This window comes from Planococcus citri, chromosome 2 (genome assembly GCF_950023065.1).
Source record: "Planococcus citri chromosome 2, ihPlaCitr1.1, whole genome shotgun sequence".
NCBI lineage: Eukaryota > Metazoa > Arthropoda > Insecta > Hemiptera > Pseudococcidae > Planococcus > Planococcus citri.
In genome coordinates this window covers 47689172-47702196 of record NC_088678.1, presented here as the reverse complement: position 1 = coordinate 47702196, position 13025 = coordinate 47689172, and the positions used below count along the sequence as shown (strand labels likewise).

At 34.3% G+C, this 13025-nt stretch overlaps 1 protein-coding gene across 2 annotated transcripts in view; it reads right to left on the bottom strand.

The window, feature by feature from the left end:
• LOC135836181 (connectin-like) overlaps positions 1–13025 on the bottom strand; it is a 289346-nt gene that overhangs the window by 267649 nt on the left and 8672 nt on the right. Inside the window, exon 1 of one of the 2 annotated variants that reach the window (XM_065350834.1) lies at positions 9304–9437. The exons of the other annotated variant lie outside the window; for it this stretch is intronic. The gene's annotated coding sequence lies outside the window, so the exon portion shown is untranslated. Of the gene's footprint in view, positions 1–9303; positions 9438–13025 lie in introns of those variants that run through there. 2 annotated transcript variants of the gene reach the window in all.

Sequence of the window (13025 nt, the reverse complement as noted above, 5' to 3'; positions counted from 1 at the left end):
ATTCGAATGATGATTTTTTGTTTTGAAAAATTTGAAATTAAAAAAAAAAGCAAACGAGACTGAGTAAAGCGAGGCCAAAAGCTTTCAAAAATTCGTGTTTTGAGAAGTAAAAAAAAAAAGTTTCTTTATGCAGGGAGGAGTTCACTTTTCTGATTCAAACTTTGAACATTTCTTGAATTTGAATAATACTTGGAATTTTTTCAATAAATTTTTTTATTAATGTACGTTTTTTATTTTGAAAAAGAAGAGCGAATAGCCCGAGCGATGCGAGAGCAAAAGCTCTCAAAAATGCGAAATTCAAGTTCTAACAAAGTCCATAATAAATTGAGCCCTTTTATAAAAAATATTTTTCACGAGTGGTAAATTGGATTTTCCCCATTTTTTTCATTTTTTACTACCTTTAGAGCAAAATTGCTGAAAATCACTACTTTTTCACTACTTTCACTACCCTGTAGACACCCTGAACAATCAATTCAACATACTATAAAATTCTAATAAAAATTTCTGAGAGAAGGAATAAATTAACAAATCTCAAGCTCATACTCCGATTGTTTAAAAAATATATTCAAATTGCTTGAAAACCAGACAGAAATCAAATTACTCCAAAAATCGTACAATAACTCATTCAAAAAAGAACATCTTTTTCAATCCACCCAGAAGTTTTTCAAAAATTAAACCCCCCTCCCTTTATGTGTATGACTGAGTAAAATGTGAAATATACCACCTACTCTACTTCATTGAATTTTTCAGAAAAATTTCGTTTACATTCATCAACTCCAAACAAGTGATCATCAAAAATTTAAAGTTTGATTTCAGTCAAAAAATTAGTTTAGGGAACGTCGCCATCAGTAAAGCGTTCAACAAGTATAAAAAAAACTATTAAAAAATGTAAAATACTTTTTAAAAAGTTTGCAGACAAAGAAAAATATTTTTAAAATTATAAAATAAACCTGGAACAATTTTCATACCGAAAAAATAGACACTGCTTCGAGGTGAAATTTTTCTAAATTTTCTCAACGATTCGAAAAAATTGCTACCCACATTTATTCGCTTATTAGTGAAATTTTAAAACAATTTTCGACGACATTTCACGGTTGACGAAGTCAAATAAGATATACTTCTCAAAATTTTTCGACGAGCTGAAATTTATTCGGAGAGTTACTCTGAAAAAGCCCAATTTCTCGCATCAAACCTCACCTAATACGCATTAAATTTGAAAAAAAAATTATACGCTCGAGTCTGAAAGTGTATAGTCTTTCGCGTCGAATCATATTCGCCCGTTTGAGCTTGACGGTAAACCCGAGCGAAGAAAACTTCTAGCGCACGCTGTTCATGAACAAATATCCGCTTTAAAGCTCGCACTCTTAATAAACGAAAAACAAAACCTGTCCAAAGTGATATAAATCGCTTTATTATTTTTAATTTTTATCACCGCATCGTCGCAACGACGACGCGAGTGTATATACAAGTGAATATATACAGCTCGCGCGCGATGCAACGTAACCGAGAAAATAAATCTCTAGAAGGAAGAAAATAAGAAAAATAAATTTAATTTATAAAAAAAAGAAGAAAAAGAAAAAGAAAAAAAGAATGAATGAAAGAAAAAGAAAGGCGAAACTTTTTAAACGCCGAGCTTTCTAAATTGTTTTCCAACTTTGGAGGCAGATAAGAGGACAAACAGTTGAAAACGATGACGACTACACGCTTTAATTTTACGGTGTCGTTTCTGGTTAGTAGGCTTTGGCAATGGCTTTGTTAGAGATCGTTGATAAGCTTTTAATTATATACCCGGACAGGGTGGCGGGGTGGTGGGGAAAATTGGTAAAAATTTCTGCACGCTAGGGTAAGAAATGGCAAAAAAATCTTACATAACCAGTTTTTCGGATAATTAACCGAAACGAATTTCCCAACAAAAGCAGAAGGGATCAGGCGCAGGGATCGCTTTGCTGTGTTATTTCGTAAACGGCGACAACGTTGATGGAAAAAAATAAACGCCACGGTGCATGAAGCGGGATTTTGCCTGGCCAAAAAATATGGTTCGATCGAGAAAAAAATCCCCCTTTGTCGAGTATTTTCACGCGAGTTACAAAATGAAAACGTTGATCGTTTTGCCAGTTTGTGTTTAACGTAGCGTTAATAAGACTAATGTATAGATAGAGATATGCAGGGGCTCATATGTATCGGCGGACCCGCGCTCCGGTCCAAATTACAATAAGAATGGAGCAGCGATGAAGAATACAGAGAGTCGGCCCTGGTAATTGCTCATTGGTAGCAAGACAGGCGAACATAACGCATCGCTCTGCGTTAATGATCCGTAACAACGACCAAGAGAAGGCCCGCGAACGTGACGCTTGTTGCTCTCCCATTAAAAGGCGAAAATTTATTATTCGTATGGCAAAATGTGCGAAAAAATACTTTCATACAATGATGTATCGTATACCTATACCTATACGTAAGCGTAATGAAAAGAAAACGACGTGTTCGATTTTTTAAATTGTCGAACAGTAGGTAAGCAATTTCTGCGATCAGGGTAAATATTTGCGAAAATGAATCCAGGTAGATACTGTTGGACCAGGTACATTATTTTTGTATAGGTCGTAATTTACACCTCAGAATACCAATACATACTTTGTGGTAGAATTACGACTGGGTCTGGCTGACGATCAATGGAGAATTTTTTTTCAATTTTCACTTTTTGAATGCGAGAACTTCTTGAAATTCTAATGAATTCTATTTGATTTTTTCTTCGCAATTTTAGAGAATTTTCTGATTTTAAACGAATTGGTATTCTATAGATATAATTTGGATGAATTATTTCTACCTCAATGGACTTGAGGTGAAATTTTTACAATTTTAAGACAATTTTTGGAAGGAGGGAAGAAAAGGACGAGAGAGGGGCAATCTCTCAATTTGTCATCAAAACTATAATTTAGCTAGAAACAATTACTTTGAGAACATTTTGTCTTTGAAACTGAAACTCCCATTCAGGGTGTCCGCTATTTTTGGCAAATCATTTTCTCTGATTTTTCCAGGTTTTCCGGACCATGTTTTCAAATTTTCTATACTTAAATACCCCATACTTGAATTGAAGAAGAAGTTTCAGAGAGGGGAGGGGGTAGTTTTTTCTGAAGATTTTCTTCGAACTGGATACTTCCCCGATATAAAAAACAGCTAAACCTTCATTATTTAGTTTTTTAATTAAAAAAATTTAAACATGCAAGCAGTGGCGTCGCGCTCTAAATTTCCAGGCGGGGAGGGGGGAAGGTGTGAGTTGGGTACACAAATGCCGAATGAAAATTCAGAAAGGGCGCGTCGAGAACTGATGAGGGCTCGGGGCAGATATCATGTTGGGCCCCATTTCTAAAGTAGAAGTTATTTTTCGGTTTTTGAGAGAGGATTGTGTCAAATGAAAAGGAGGAGTTGCGATAAGGCCACTTTTTAGCACCAGCTAGTAATCGACTCAACCAATTATTCCAGTAACTTTCAAAATTGAGCTATTTTGGATCAAATTCTGAGATATAACTCTAGCTTCAAAAAGACGTTAAAATAACGTTTTCATGATTTCAACAAAGTAGAAATGCCAGAATTTTACCTAAAATCGCTCAATTTTGAAAGTTACAGGAAAAATCAAATGAAAAATTATCGAGCACTTGCTAGTGTGTTTCAAACGTAAATTCTTAAATTTGTTTGAAAATATATGCATAAACGCCTTTTTTAGGGGTGCCTAAAGTGGGGGCTCTAAAAAAAGGGTTCAAAATTACAAATATACAGGGAGCTTCATTCCACTTTTTCATCTAAATAATCGAATATACACCTCAAAACGTTACGTTTGGCGCAAATCGCAGCTTCTAGTTTTCCAGGGGTTCCCAAAATATCGAAATTACGAAAAATTGGAAAATTGGATTTTTGAGTACTTGCGAAAATTTTTATTGAGCTCATAATTTGGTAAGATGGGAGGCCTTTCAGATACTAATAAACTGTAAAAAAAATTTTAGCGGGGTTCGCAGGGGTAAGTCCAAAATGGTGGTTCCGAAATTTTCAAAAAATTGACCCCCCCCCATTTTTGGCCCCGAGGGTCGAAAGTAAGAAAATCACCTCACATAACGTTTATTTGGTTCAAAGAGATATTTTATGCTAAAAAAGTTTTTGAAAATAATACTCAGTGGTTCCTAAAATTTGACACAATATTCATAGGTATGACTTATGAAAAATATTCTTTGCTTTTTTGGATTTTTGGAGGTCTTATAAATGTGAAATTTGTTTATGGTAAAAGAATAAACAAATTGGCCCGAGCGAAGCGAAATTTTTATTTTGAGATTCCTTAAAACAAGGGTGGAGGGGGTTTTTTAATGCGAGTTCATTTTTTGGTTTTTTAAATTTTAGAATTGGAATAATGTTTTTTTTAAGGAAGTTACTTTAGAAAAAGAAAAGAGAACAGGCTCGAGCGAAGAGAAGATGAAAGCTTCTGAAAATTTGTATTTCGAGAGGCATAAAAACGAGGTTTTTTTTAATGCGAGGACGAGTAGTTTATTTTTTGGCTTTTGAAATTTTAAAATTTAAATGTTTTTTTTTTTTTTTAAGTTAAACAGAAAAGACCCAAGCGAAGGCGAAAGCTCTTGTAAATTTGTATTTTTGAGAGGTATAAAAACTATTTTTTTTGTGAGTTCACTTTTTGGCTTCAAAACTTGTGTTAGAAATTTTCATCTTGTTTTTGAAAAAGAAAATAAAACAAGCCCGAGCGAAGCGAGGGCAAAAACTTTTGAAAACTTAAGTTTCGAGAAGTAAAAAATAATGTTTTCCTTTCATCTCAGGCCCTTATTTGAAATTTGCAATTGATCGGTTATTTTTAAATCTCATTAATTTTGCGTAAAAATTACGAAATTCCCTGATTTTTCCAGGTTTTCCAGGAGAGTGGACAACTGGATACCATGCTATTAACAAAGAGAAAAACCAAGACCAGGAAGAGGATGTTAAGAATCACAAAATTTTGGAAATAGGTTTTTTCTGCATTTTTAGCTTGATTTTCCTCAGATCAAAGGAAAAATAAGGCTAATACGAGTACATGCTATCATGATTGTTGCGGATTAGGGTTTGGACCAATCACAAAATCCGTTTTGACACCTCAGAACTCTCAGGAGTCCGCATCCGTCAATATTTCGCATATCTGATTTTTTATTATCATTTTTGCTGGAACATAAAATTATCTCAGCAATAGGGATTTCAACAAAATTCGCTCAAATTAGATACCTATGCGAGTTAGGGGTTTTTAGTGGAGATAACCTCGGTTCTACATTCGTAGATGTCCAAATTTTTGGGTGGGCATAGAGAGGGGTGAAAAATGTCAAAAAAGGCAACCCAAAGGTCAATCGATAGGAAATCAAATGTTGTAAAACTTATCCAAAAATCAGCCTCCTAGAGTAATTTGGAGGAGAGAAAACCGGTTTTTTGTTTTTTTTTCACCTTGAAAAATCTTGTGTCACGCGTCCCGTCCCTTCATGTTGACCTAGGAGGCTGAAACTGGGCATAAACCCTTTTTTGATCCTCCAAATCAATTGGAGGCGGTTTCGATTCGTTTTTAGCAGTTTCGGAGCCTCCAGCAAATTTTAGTAAGTTAAAATTTCCAAATTTCACTCAATAAAGTTTGGAAAGCTAAAATTTAATTCAATTAGTACCCCAATTTTAACATGCCGAGTCAATTGAAGGTGGTTTCAAGGCGTTCTGGAGCCGCCTCCAGACACATCCAAGAAATTTCATATTTTCAAAAAATGTCAAAAAAAACTGTTCAAATCAAATTCAGAGTGACCCTCTACTAATTTTTTTCAGACATTGGTTTCTACTTGTTTGGAGCCGTGGGTACATTTCTCCAGCGATTTCATCATTGAAAATTTGAAAAACAAACGGTTCCGAACCCGCAGAAACACATTATGGAAAAATGATGTGTAATCTGTGTAATCAATCTAATAAATCACTAACAAACATTAATCGCATTCGCATTTCATTAGGTAACATTTTGTGGAAATTTCAACTTTCAAAAATCCGCTGGAAGCTCCAGAATTGCTCAAAACAACTCGAAATCATTTTCAATCGATTCGCAGGGTCATAATCTAGGACACACATTAATTTTAAACTATCTAGATCAAATTGGTAAAATTTTGATTTTCAAAAATTCACTAATATCATTAAAGAATATGGGGAGGCGAGGTTCCTGATGCGAGCTTATAAAAAAAGCAGAAAATATTTCTTCAAGCCCGCGAATTATTTAATAATTTTTGCGATCTATAGGTCTTAATTCAGCACCTTTACTTTAATCAAATTTTATACCCTTAGAGCAAAACCTATCAAAACCTGGCATTTCCAATAACACCCAAAAGCCTCCTCCAAACTCAATGACTATAGAACTAATACTTGAAAATCGAAGTTGATATCAAAATTCAGCTTGTAAAGTAGGCATAAAACTTGGCGAAATACACCTTTACTATATCGAGGGGTGATTCGGCCAGACTACAAAAGGCACACCGCCGCGTTGCGATCGTCCCAGTATACTCAATACTCATCTATTGAATCGGCGACACGATTTCGAGTTCGACACTACAGATGCTTCAAAATAAATCATTACACGGTTTAGCATCGTTTCTCAGACCTACATTCTATCATCATATTTTCGGCGCTGAAACGAAAACGATACACGATTTATTCGACGTTTCAACCTTTTGTGACCTTTTTCGCTATTAAAAAATGCTTTACAAGAAATGATTTCCGTTTCGTATCATTTTTCACTTTTAAATAGTTTTACTCCGTATAGAATAGCGATATCTATACAAAACAAACCGATAAAAGGAGAAGAAAAAGAAACACTTATACACCCGAATTATTTACATCGTTCGTCGTTTAACGCGTCGTTAATTTTTCATCAGGCGTGCTCATCAAACTGATTCCGATATTAAGACGTTATCGAGGGTTAATCCTATTAGAATTCGTGTTCGGATATTATATTATTCGCTGGCAAACTATAAATGTGAAAAGGCCAAGTGAGAACAACTTATCAAGAACATAACTTTCGTCTCAACAATATTGAAAATTTTCGCCACGAATTTCTCTCTATATTATATCTCTATCTGTGGCGCGTCAAAACATCACTACACACACCTTCGCCTTCATTATCTTTCCACTGTTTCTCGCATTTACGTACCTTACCTACCTACCTACCTATATTCCCCCACATACGCGAATAATGCTACACACCGCGTAAAGGTTATGACGGAATATCTCATCCGTCATCTTACTCGACATCGCGTATTGTTTAGTTTTCAACAATATAACCCGAGTTAATTGTTGAAAGACAAGACTTGTACGGTGAAATTGAAATGAAAGAAATATTTCACGCGGAAATTCGTTAAACAGCGACTCGCGTTAATCGGCGAAATGATGCCATATTTGTTGGTAAAACATCGAATAGAAACACGAGCTTTTGAGCACGCCTCGGGCCAATCTTATATACTCGTATATGCGAAAATACTTTGGTACTATTAACTAAGAAAAGCGTTAAAACGTTCGTAAATTCTCAAACGCTATTAAACTAATAATTTAATAAATATTTTAGTCTGAAGAGAAAAACTAGGTAGATAGATGTAGGGTAGGTAGTGTAGGTAGGTACTCGTACAACACGAACTACGTTTATAAGGGATTATCGTGTTCTGCAAATTAGTATAAGCTCAGTTCTTCTATTAATCCTTGGGTTTCCACATTAAACGCAATCGCTGCATCTTATAGTAAGCATAGGCACTATGTTGGTTTGTCATTAAACTCTGTTCTCTATTTTGAACGATAAATCATTGAAAATTAAGTGCCACTGAATTGTATTATAAAATATTACCAATTGCGTTGGAGTTATAATATGGTCTTCTATAGACAAAACTTTTACAGAATTTTAGTTAAACTTTCCACCAAGCACCTAATTTTCACTGTTCCAACAGATTACCACGGCTAATCGTATCCTCAAAGTACAGGTTTAATACCATAAATTTGGTCAAAAATACCTTAACATTACCCAACTATTTATTATGACCCCTCAATGACCCTTTAGCTTAAATTTTTCAAAATGAAAAATTTAGAGAGACAGTGAATGGTAGAATTCGAAAAATAAACGTAATTTACTCGTAGATTAGGGTAAGTAAGCTGCGAAAAAGAAAAATCAGACGATTTTGACCAGATTTAGTGGAGACAGTCATTCTGAGTTGAAAGTCACTTGGAATTTTTTTTTGCTCTGGCTCTTACCCAAATTGATTTTAATGCTTTTATTTGTCATAAAAAATTCGTACAGTAAACTGGGCACTAGAAAAAAAGGTACGCTGTTCGCAATTGAGGTTAAATCAGATTTCAATTAATTAAAAAATGTTCATGGAATTAATATTTTCAACAACTCTCAGCTCGTTTTTAAATCTGTTTTCTGGCTACATTGCCATCCAGATTCTACCCTTTTTTTTTCAAGATTGGAAAATGAAATAATGAAAGAGAAACCGCGAATGACAACGCTGTTTTTATGCAATTTCCTTTTCAAAAGTTGCAACTTCTTTTAAATTTTTCGAATAAAGTAAATATTTTTTTAAAGGGAGCTCTTGGCATACTAAATATTTCAGGTTAACGACCCTTACATTATACGTCATCGTTATTTTCAAAGTGGCGAAGTAATTAAAAAACTGCACGTTGAAAAAGAATTCAATTTGAAAATTTTTATCGTCGCTAACCGAATGTTGTTTTTTTTTATATAATCGTCCAATATTCGGTATTCACCATCGTCAGCCATTCCACGTTCTCAAAAACCTACTCGTAGATGCACAAAACATTTCGAATTGAACCTTCGTCTACACTCTACAGTCTGTATACGATTATAAAAATACATCCATTGGTGCTGAAGACCTTTCCCGCAAACGAATCTTGTTAATATGTCGGGAAAAGAAATTGCACAATCCCAAAGAAACATTTCGTTTAAAAAGTTTTTTAACTTTGGGCGAAACGTAATCGTAACCGAGACTGAATAATTCATACTGAAGTGTGGACAAATAAACGATAAAATATCTTCCCTTCGAGAATTTCGCAGAAACCGACATTTTAAAGTTGTTAAAATCTCGGTTTTCATTAACCGCGAAGAAGGAAAAAAAAAGAAGAAAACGGAAGAAGCTGCAGAATGTTAAGTAATTTATACTAGGAACATTTTCCCACTTAAGAACATTTTCTTCTTTATTCATTTACTATAAAAATTAAAATTATGTACGCTAATAAAACTAAAAGGTTTTTAAAACTTACCATCTTCAGTTGTTATGGCGAAAGTAGAACTTTGAACTTTCGGTCTTATACTACATTCGCGTCGTAATTTCTCAACATAATGAGCGTAATAATACGTAATAATGGAAAATTATGCAAGTATACACAGTCTCGTCTTAAAATTCGCATTAATCAAGGGGTTTTAACGCGCCTTGAATAACCGAAACATTGACGTTTTACTCAGGTTTTACTCATCATCGGTGTTATCACTCGATGCGAAGATGTTCGGTGGTTATGGTTACAATAATAATTCAACATTTTTGTAACTTGATGACAAATCTTTTGTTTCTGCAAAATAATGAACTCCAGACAAACCAACGACAGCTTTTCAAGTCAAGTTAGAACGTCATCGTAATACTTAATCGTTGATTAAGTCAGCATAGTATCGCAGTTTCAACCTCGAAATCTCAATGAAAGTTTTTCAATGACCGAAGGAACCGAAGAAACTCAGATCACCACCGTTCCGCATCCAACGACTTCAATTCAATTACATCTTCGCTTGGATGGAGTGAGTATCTAATGGATGAAATTGTCAATCATAATAATGCGATATTATTAATTCATATTGATCAGAAATGATCAGAAACCCCATCAGATTGCTGAAGTCGTTGAACTCGACGGTTTCTACTTTCTAGATCCGAAAATCAATCTGCAACACTTTGAAATCTGGGTCACGCAGGTCCTCTGATTAAAGATTCAGTCAGGATAGAAATTATTCATTCTAAATTTCTCACTTTTACGTACATCGCAGATGATATTTCATCCATGTCCATATTCCTGCATCGTCATAAGAAGCATATGGTAACGAATTGTAGGCAAATTGTGAACACACATTCCGCGAAATTGTTTTATCAAATTCTTCAACATATCACACATAATTTACTTATTCACTGAAGAATAAAGTAGTAAAATATTTCCACTACACTACGAATTACGAATGCTCAATTAACGCATAAACTAACGCAAAACAGATAATTATACCTTTCTTTGAAAATAATTTGAATTTGAAATCGAAAAATTCACCTTTCACGCCGCATCAAATTTGTAATCCATACTGAACTGATAACAGTGATAATGATAACATGATCGCCATTTTCAAAAATTCCAGTACGAAATCGACAGTATTGCCATCTCATCAAACGTAAATTAGAGCGGGCAAATAGCGGTTTTAAAAAGGAAAAAATTGGCACATCAATTTTTTCTTCGGGAATGTGTTCGGATGGACCCTCTGAACCACCAAAAAAAAGCCGACTCTCCTATCCCTGGAGGAAAATTTTTTAGGGGGCTGAAACCGGTTCCGATTCACGTTTTTTGCGTTTTACTCCGTAAATATTAGGTTTTTGAGAAAAACTACCATGACGAAAAATGTTCCCCTTTAAATTCTCGACAATTTGATGCTACGCTCGATACCCATTGCTCAAGGGGGGTGTCCAAAAAAAGGGGTGGAAAGAGTAGGTGTTTCAAAAAAGGTCAGTCCAATAAATTAATCAAAATTACCACTTAAAATCATTCGTTTTGGCTCAAATTTTTTTTACAAAGTCTACTCACCCAACTACTAATCAAACTATCATTGGTTTGTCTTCAACCCTCCTCGGGGGTTCGTGAGGGTTGCTTGATTTTTCAAGTAACACACTACTGAATCATATATTTGAAAAACAAATCTGGACGTGCGATATATCGAATAGTATGTTTTCGAGGTCGCTGAATACGAATATGAACTCATTTTTTGGATACAACCCCTCAAAGCCCCTCTGTGCACCAAAATGGGGGTCAAAATTTTGAAAAATCGTGAAAAGTCGAGTGATATATCGAATGGTACGTTTTCGAGGTCGCCGAGTGCGAATATGAACTTATTTTTTGGGTCCCACCCCCCAATGTCCCTCTGTGCCCCGAAATGAGGGTAAAAAAGTTGAAAAATCGTGAAAAGTCGAGTGATATATCGAATTGCATGTTTTAAAAGTCGCTGAGCACGAATATGGCCTTATTTTTTGGGCCCAACCCCGCACAGCTCCCAACTGCCCCAAAAAAAGGCCAAAATTTTGAAAAAATGTGAAAAGTCGAGTGACATATTGAATGGTATGTTTTCGAAATCGCTGAGTACGAATATAAACTTATTTTTTGCCTACAGCCCCTCAATTTTTTTATTACTGGGAGTGTATAATTTCCAGGGTTTTTATGCCCAGTTTCGACTTTCGAGGGGTTAGTCTAGATTTGGTTTGAAAGATTGATTTCTTTGATGAATTTAAGAATGTTTTCCATCTGTTTGTTATTGTCAGGAATTGTAGGGTTAAGGTCTGAAATGTTTAAGGATTGGCGTTTTGTTTTGAGAGAGCCGAGACGGACAATAGAATAGAATGTATTGAGTGGAGATTATATCAGAATTATTATTACAGAATTGACAGGTGGGTTTAGGAGCTCATCTACAAATGGTTATGGGTTAATTTGGCATGACCAATTCGGAGCCGGGTGATTATAATTTCTTCTGATCGATTTAGGTGACTAAGGTGTTTCCAAGGGAGCATTGATTATTGGCTTTTAAAAATGCAAACTTTAAAATCGAATTTTCAAAATTTCAAAAATTTTAAAATCTTTTTCAACATTTTTATTTTTTAAAGCTTCCTTGCTTTTTCTTTTAAAAAAAAAATCAAATTTCTACATGTAAACTAACTGCAACAAGTTTTCAAATTTTAATCAAGGTCAGAAAAGTGAACCTCTCGCTCTAAAAGTAACATTGCATTATTTCTTGAAGTATAAGCTATACATTTTTGAAATTTTTTTTCTTAACTTCGCTCAGACCGAGTTGATATCCTTTCAAAATTGGATCCAGAGAGGTGTTTCATAATAATATAGGTAGGTATAATCAATCGGTACATTCCAATTTTTGATATGACAAACAATAATTATTTTTGAAGATGAGTCCTTTTGAGGCGTTTTACCGAATAGGCTTTTTCCTTACTGTTAGTTCGCAAGTGATATAAGTAAGTACCTAGTTTTTTTTTTTTTTTTTTTTTTTTTTATTCCTAATAGTAAAATGAAAATTATTGTACCCTTCAGTTGATTTGCCATCAGCCGATGTACATACTTAGTACTAAAGTATTTCTCAAGGTACATATCGGGTCACCGAGTATGCTTGTGATAATCTGACGCACGTGTAAATATAAGTTTAAGTATGTATAAGTTAAATGCTTGGCTGGTAATTAAATATGTAATGGGTAATTATTCATTTTAAAATATACCTAATTACTTTCTCAATCATTAACAAATTTCTACTAGCACAATCGTATAGGTTAGTAATTGGTATAAATCAATACCAAGAAAATTTAATTCCAATTATTTATAATATAATCATACCTAATAATTTTTGTATTTTATTTCGGAGAATCAACACCAAAGTTGGAACGAACCGTAGCCAGGTAGAATAACACAACGAAGGACAATATGAATTGTAAATAGATAGGTATCCTATTTTAAAACATCATAATTATGACTGAAGCACAATGATATGTACTTACTTACCTAGTTGATGAATTCGTATGCTAATTAACTTTTATTCAAATACTTACCCTAAACTTACAAAAAACAAAAAAAAAAAATGCAGTTATATCGAGCTGCGAATGGTTAATCAATACAACGTCTGTGCACCCTGTAATTAGGCAAAATCCTAAGAATATATATTTCAAGGGTTTGATACTAATTCAGCGACT